General features: G+C 49.0%; 1 long non-coding RNA gene across 1 annotated transcript; it reads right to left on the reverse strand.

Moving 5' to 3' along the window:
* Positions 1-5,923: 5,923 nt before the first annotated feature.
* Positions 5,924-6,514, reverse strand: LOC132653180 (uncharacterized). The gene is made up of 2 exons (XR_009590929.1): positions 6,213-6,514; positions 5,924-6,098 (listed from the first exon to the last, which is right to left on the reverse strand). It is a non-coding gene; the product is annotated as an uncharacterized LOC132653180 (long non-coding RNA).
* Positions 6,515-6,524: the final 10 nt, after the last annotated feature.

The raw sequence follows: 6,524 nt of genomic DNA on the forward strand, positions 1-6,524 counted from the left end.
GTAAGTCCTGCCTTAATTCTCCTGCCCAGCTCTTAATTTGACCAATAAGAAGATGATGGAGAACAGTGTTTATAACATACCAAGACAGGAGACGCTTCATAATAATGACAACCCCAAAGTTCAGACTGCAACCAAGCCAGCATTTGGACACACAGTGCACAAAAACATCCAACACTGAACTACAGAATGAGACTGACTCAGAAGCCGTGGTGTGGCTGCCGTCTGCTGGCTTCATTTTCTAGGACCACTCTAATAAATGGCCAACAAGTCTGAAAGCCATTGACCTCACAGTGCAGGAGGACAGAAATCTAAAATTGATGAGTCAGTGAGGCTGCGCTAGCTAGCTCTCTCTTTTGCCCTGCCCTACCTGGAAGGTGCTAAGAGAGAATCCTGCTTGCTTCTTGTGTCGTCACTGATGGTTGCCAGCTGACCTCGGAGCTCCTGGCTTGTCAATGCGCCATTTTGGTAGTCTGATATCATGTGGTGCTCTTCCCATGGGTCTCTCCATCTCTGTGTCCACATTTCTTTCTTCTTTTAAGGATGCCAGGCATTGGATTAGGGTCCTAATTCAGTGCATCTTCATCTCGATATGGTCACATTTGCAGGTGGACATGAACTTGGGTGGGGGGATACAATCCTACCCAGTAGGGCTTAGGAAGCACAGGAAGGAGAAGAGCTTATGTAGCCAAGCATATTGTTCCTGTACAGGCTATGGAATCAGACATATCTGCTCTCAGCTTCTGCTCTTCATGCATGTATCCCCCAAGTGAGTTACAGTAGTTCTCTCTACTTTACGGCTGCTCCTCCTTCCTCCAATGGACTCAGTAGCAGTCACACGTTTTACGGCTGTTGGGCAGGTAAGTGAGTTGGGTCCTGGCAATCTTAGCACAATGTCTGGGAGGTTAATGGTCATTGTCAACTTCACTGGGTTTAGAGTCACCATTCAGGCACCCCTCTGGTTGTATCTATGAGGGTGTTTCCAGAAAGGACTGACTGAGAAGGAGAGGCCCACTCTGGACCTGAGCAGCACCATGGGCAGAGGTCCTGGACTAAGGGTAGGGGAAAGTGAACTAGCATTCTTCCTCTGCTCCTGGCTGAGGATGCAGTGACCTGCTGCCTCTTACTCTGGCTGCCATGCCTTTCCCGTTGTAATGGACTGTTACCCTCAGACTGTGAGCCAGGAAAGCCCTTCCTTAAGTTTAAGTTGATTTTGTAAAGTATTTACAGCAAGGAGAAAAGTAAATAACACACTGCTTAATGTGTTTCCTCAACATTTTTTTTTTGTCTCTTTTGTGTTTTGAGACAGGGTTTCTATGTGTAGCATTGGCTCTGTAGATCAGGCTGGCCTCAACTCTCATATCCAATTGCCTCTGCCTCCGAGTACTGGGATTAAGGGCTTGTGCTACCACCGACCAGCTTCCTCAACATTATTAAGGTTGGAAAATGGGAGTGAGAGGAACAGGTTGGGCTATGTTGTGTCAAAGGCTTTTCTTGCTTTTCTGGTGCGTTTTATTTTCTTAAGATTTATCTCTGTGGAGGGAGACCAGCAAAGGGTATTGGAAGCCTAGGGCCGAAGTTACAAGAGATTGTGAGACCTCAGTGTCGGTGCTGGGAACCAAACTCAGGTCCTCTGGAAGAGCAGTAAGCGCTCTAAACCACTAAGCCATTTTCCAGCTCTGCCACAGATTTAGGCGTACAGCATTGCATTCTGTATTGGTGTGCTGTCTGTTAAAGCCAACAGGGCAGTCTTCCTCCTGCCCTTGAGCTGCTGGCCACACTCTAGATAAGCCTTAACCTCCCTGCCAATGCCAGCCACTCCACCATCCTGCCCCCACAGGCTCAGCCAGTTCTCTTCTGCCACCCCAGCTTGCCTGGAGACCATCCCATGCCACAGTGTAACTCCCTGCCTAGTTTGTCCCCTCCAAACTTCAAGGCCAGCCCCAAAAGAGTAAGAGAGATGACACGTTGGTTAGGAGTGATTTTTCAGAGGACCCAAATTCAATTCCTGCCACTCACATCTTTTGGCTCACAACTGCCCATAGCTTCAGCTCCAGGGAAGCCCTTTCCTGGCCTCCATCATGGCAAGTACATACACACGTTCACATAAAAATAAATCATAGACTCACGTGATGGTGACTGACTTTAATCTCAGCACTCAAGAGGCCAAGGCAGGTAGATCAACTTGAGACTAGCCTGGTTTACACAGAGGGCTCCAGGCTAGCCAAGGATACAAAGTGAAACCCTGTCTCAAACAAAACAGAGCAAAATCTGTACAAATAAAACAAAACCGCAAAGGAAACCCCATCATTTACAGTTAGAGCACCTAATTCCCTGGTTCCTGTCATCCTCCCCCACCCCCGCCCCCCGGGAAGAATGCAGAGAGTGAAATATCACAACAGAACCATCTCTGATTAAAGGCCAGATGGTTGTCACAGGATGTACCTGCCACAGGAGGTCAGAGAGTGCAGGGCAGCGATGCAGGGGCACGCACCCGCTTCGGCTTTTAATGACAAACAGATGCAACCTTAAGAGCAGCAGTCTGAAATGCTGCAGCTGAACCGCATTGATTTCTCCCCTCCCCCTCCACCGGAGTGCATTTATAGAACTTATCCCGAGTCTCCAGAGCATAACCAGACCGGACATCTCCACTTCCCCACTCTTCCCTCACACCTTCTGCCTGTGTCCGGCTCTCCCAATCCATGTCTCTCACCTATGCATTCTCCAGATGCCCTGGCCTTCCTCTGCTGGGCTGCCCACTATGGAAAGGGCCCATGGCAGGGCGTGGCTGGAGAAGGTGTGCCTGGCTGCATCGACTCTGATAGCGTCTCAAAGGCAAACAAATATGATTTGAAATGATCAATGTTCTACATAGATCCGGGAGAACTGGCTGTTCTCAATGCCAGCTCATGTTCCATTAGAAATGTATTCAATCATCCAGGCACTGAAGTCTTTTGGGTGATATTTTCATTTAAAAATCATAGTTGGGCTTGAGCCCGCTTGTCTGTGACCTGAAGTATGAGTCAGGCCAGCTGGGAGCCATCACTGATAGGCTGATTTAGATTCTTCCATGGTAGCTGCCTGCTGCTCACTGTCTTGGCTTTGAGAAAAATCGTTGCACAAAGCTATGCTTCTCAGTTACAGCTTTTTACATTTTTTTTTCTCTTGGTGACTAGTGGGACTGTGCCATTGACTCATTTACCTTATGTACTGAACGCCAGATTAATAGTGTGGGCTCCAGTCAATTGCTGAAATTCAATCCCACCTCCATCAGGCAAAGCTCCTTGCACGCTAAGGTCAAGCTGCCTCATCTGTGAAAAGGAAATTGTGTGCTGCCTTGCCTTGGAGCTACTCGGAGCACTGTTCCAGTTTGTGTCCCTCTGTAACCCTGGCAGGTCTTGAGCTTTGGATCCTCCTGCCTCAGCCTCTTCCATATCTGGGATCAAAGATCTCTGTCAGGTCTGGCCCAACTTGGGCTCCTTAGGAAGGAGACTGTGACATGAAGGCCGTGGATCGGGAGTCAGTCAAGAATCATCTTAAGAGCAACACAGAGAGACAGGTTGAGCTGTGGTGTGATTCCAAAGAAAACAGCACCCCAATCCAGAAGATTGCAAGAACTGGACCGGTCCACTAGCTGTTTCGTTCAGGGGCTGGGTAGAACGGCCGTTGGTGGATCCGTTCATCGGATGCAGGCTATCTCAGAAGACTGACTGACCTGGGACAAGGTGGTTTTCTTCACTTAGGCTAGTCCCCCAAGACAAGGTTGGTGTGCATTGTGGTGGGCACATTACTAAATGTCTAAGCCCATTTCCTCATCCTCGCAGGTTTTAATAAAAGTTCCTATCGCACTGGCGGTGCATGCCTTTGATCCTGTCACTCAGGAGGCAGGGACAGTCCAACCTCGGCAGGTTTGAGGCCAGCCTGCTCTACAGGACAGAGAGGGCTACACAGACCCTATCTCAAAGCCAGAAAACAAGCCTGTGTTCTTTTGGCACTGCTGGCAGAGAGATGGGACAGATCCTGATCTCTTCTTGCAGCAGAGGGTAGAACCCGCTTCTCACGTGTGGAAGGAGATCCAAGCAGCATATCAAAGCTTCCACCACAAAGATCGAGTGTGATAGCCCTGTAAAGTCATTAACATGGGACCTGACGTGCAGTGATTGCCCAACGAGCAGTAGCCATTACAGCTGTTGTTGCTTTAATAATTATTATTTACCACACACTGTGCCGAAGGATAGGGACACAGTGGTGATCAAGATCCTGCTCCTCGTCTCAAAAATTCAGCCCATTAAGTACATCAAACAAACAAGCATTTACAATGTAAAGCAATCAGTAGGGTGGGACCGGATGTGGATGGGTCGTGAGGCTAACGTGTGTGCAATGGGAGGGGGGGTGAAGGAGAGCGGTGCCAAAGGCGATACTAAAGCCAAGGTGGGCAGGAGACCGAAGGGGATGATGGCGTGGACAGAAGGGCTGCCCTGGTGGAGGAAGCAGTGCATGCAAGTCACGGGGCAGCAGCGTCAGCTGCAGGATGCACCAGGGAGAGCGAGGAAGACTCCCCTGTGCAGCAGACCAAGGAGAGTGGGCTTGGTGGATGCTTGAAAAGGCCTCTCTGGCGGGTGTATGGGCAAGAGACTTAGAGGCAAGATCAGAGGCCATTAGGATCCAGATGAGAGGGCAAGATGACCTGGGTAGGCTGGTGGGACGGAAGAAAGACAAGAATCCCAGGGTCAAGAAATGTTTAGGAAGTTGCAGTTGGCCGGTAGGAATAAAAGGGCAGTTCAAGGACAAAGCGGGGGTGCTGAAGAGATGACCAGGAAGTTAAGAGCAGCTTCCATATCTGAAACTTCAGTTTCAGGGGATCCAACACCCTCTTTGGAACTTTGCAGGCACTGCGCACAAACAGGGTACAAACACACAAAGCAGGCTCACACATATAAAACAAACAAATCTTTCTTAGAAGAAGTAGCCTACCTAGGCATGGTGGTGTATACTTTTAATCTCAGTATATGGGAGGCAGAAACAGGCGTATCTCTGAGGTTGAGGCCAGACTGGTCTACAGCCTGAGTTAAATGACAGCCAAGGCTACATAGAATGACCATCTAAGAAAAAAACCACAGCCAGGAGGTGGTGGCGCATGCCTTTGATCCCAGCACTCAGGAGGTGGATCTCTGTGAGTTCAAGGTCAGCCTGATCTACATAGCTAGTTCTAGGACAACCAGGACTACACACACACACACACACACACACACACACACACACACACATCTGTCTCAAAACACCAAAAAAAAAAAAAATCACTTTGTATGTACTCTTCAATAAACATCCATTTTTATTCCTTTATTGAAGATGGACTCTGGACCCAGCCATGTACTGGTGGGTTCAGGTATAAAGAAGCAAAAGACAGACACTGATCAGTGAATCTAAAGAGTCCAGACCTTTCAATACGATAAACCAGTTCTGGCTTACACATTAGTGTGTTTGGTGACAGGAATCAGTCCTTGAGTCGTGTTAGTACTCATACCAAGGTTTTGGGACTTCAAAGTTTGCTAAGGTCTTTGGAAGTTAAAACAAATTGTCAGAACCCTCTAGTATTTGCTACAGAATAAAAATCTGAGGGGAAGAGGCCAGGCATGGTATCTTTGGGGGTGCCAGCACAGTCTCTGAATCTGACCTGGGAAATCAGGCTCATTATTAGTTCGCGTTTCTGAAGTAAGGGAATGAGTCTGCATGCCTAAGACCTTGAATTGGGCAATATTCCCTCTCTTTGGAACCACTGGGAACTAAGAGGGCAATGGGATTAGGGGTCGGTTGTCATTTAAACAGAGTTGCAGGGTTTGGTTTGATCCTTCTTTTCCTAACCAAAGTCCACCTTTACCATTAAAACAAGAAGAAACAAACAACAAACCCACTCCAAATCCCAGAGTTTTAAGTTTTATGTTTTAAGGCTAATCACGGTGTGAAAGTGTCTATCCTGGAGAAGGCCACGGTCATAGACATCACTTCATTCCTTTGTTCTTCCGTGTTTCTAAGCAGGCAGGTGAGTTTCCACAGCACTTTGTTGTGACGTCAGATCAGCATTCCAGAACTCCGGAGAAGTCCTAAAGCCCAGGAGAGAAAGTTATTAAAACGTCACTGCAGGGCTCTAGCGTCTCCGAGTGTTATCGTACTTGGGCATGGGGGCGAAGGAAACGTAAAGATGATTTAGTCTTTACACAGAGGCTGTGCAACATGCGCCCGACCCTCGGACTGCCAGCCCCGGGACATTCCACGCGGCACGAAGGAATTGCGGTGAGTGTGGAGACCAAAACCAGCCTGGGTGCACAAGGACACCGGTGCGCGCCCACTGACGGCGGGACGCACAGGCCCCGGGACGTCCGGGGCCGCAAACAGGACAGCTGCAGGGAGGGACAGCCGGGAAAAGATGAGAAGGAGGGGCGGGTGGCAAATCCCCGCCTCCGATCCCTCCCACGGTCCCGCCCCGCCGCGATTATAGCCTATGACTCAGGGCGGAGCTCCGCATCCAA

This window comes from Meriones unguiculatus, chromosome 1, assembly GCF_030254825.1.
Source record: "Meriones unguiculatus strain TT.TT164.6M chromosome 1, Bangor_MerUng_6.1, whole genome shotgun sequence".
In the NCBI taxonomy this organism is placed as follows: Eukaryota; Metazoa; Chordata; class Mammalia; order Rodentia; family Muridae; genus Meriones; species Meriones unguiculatus.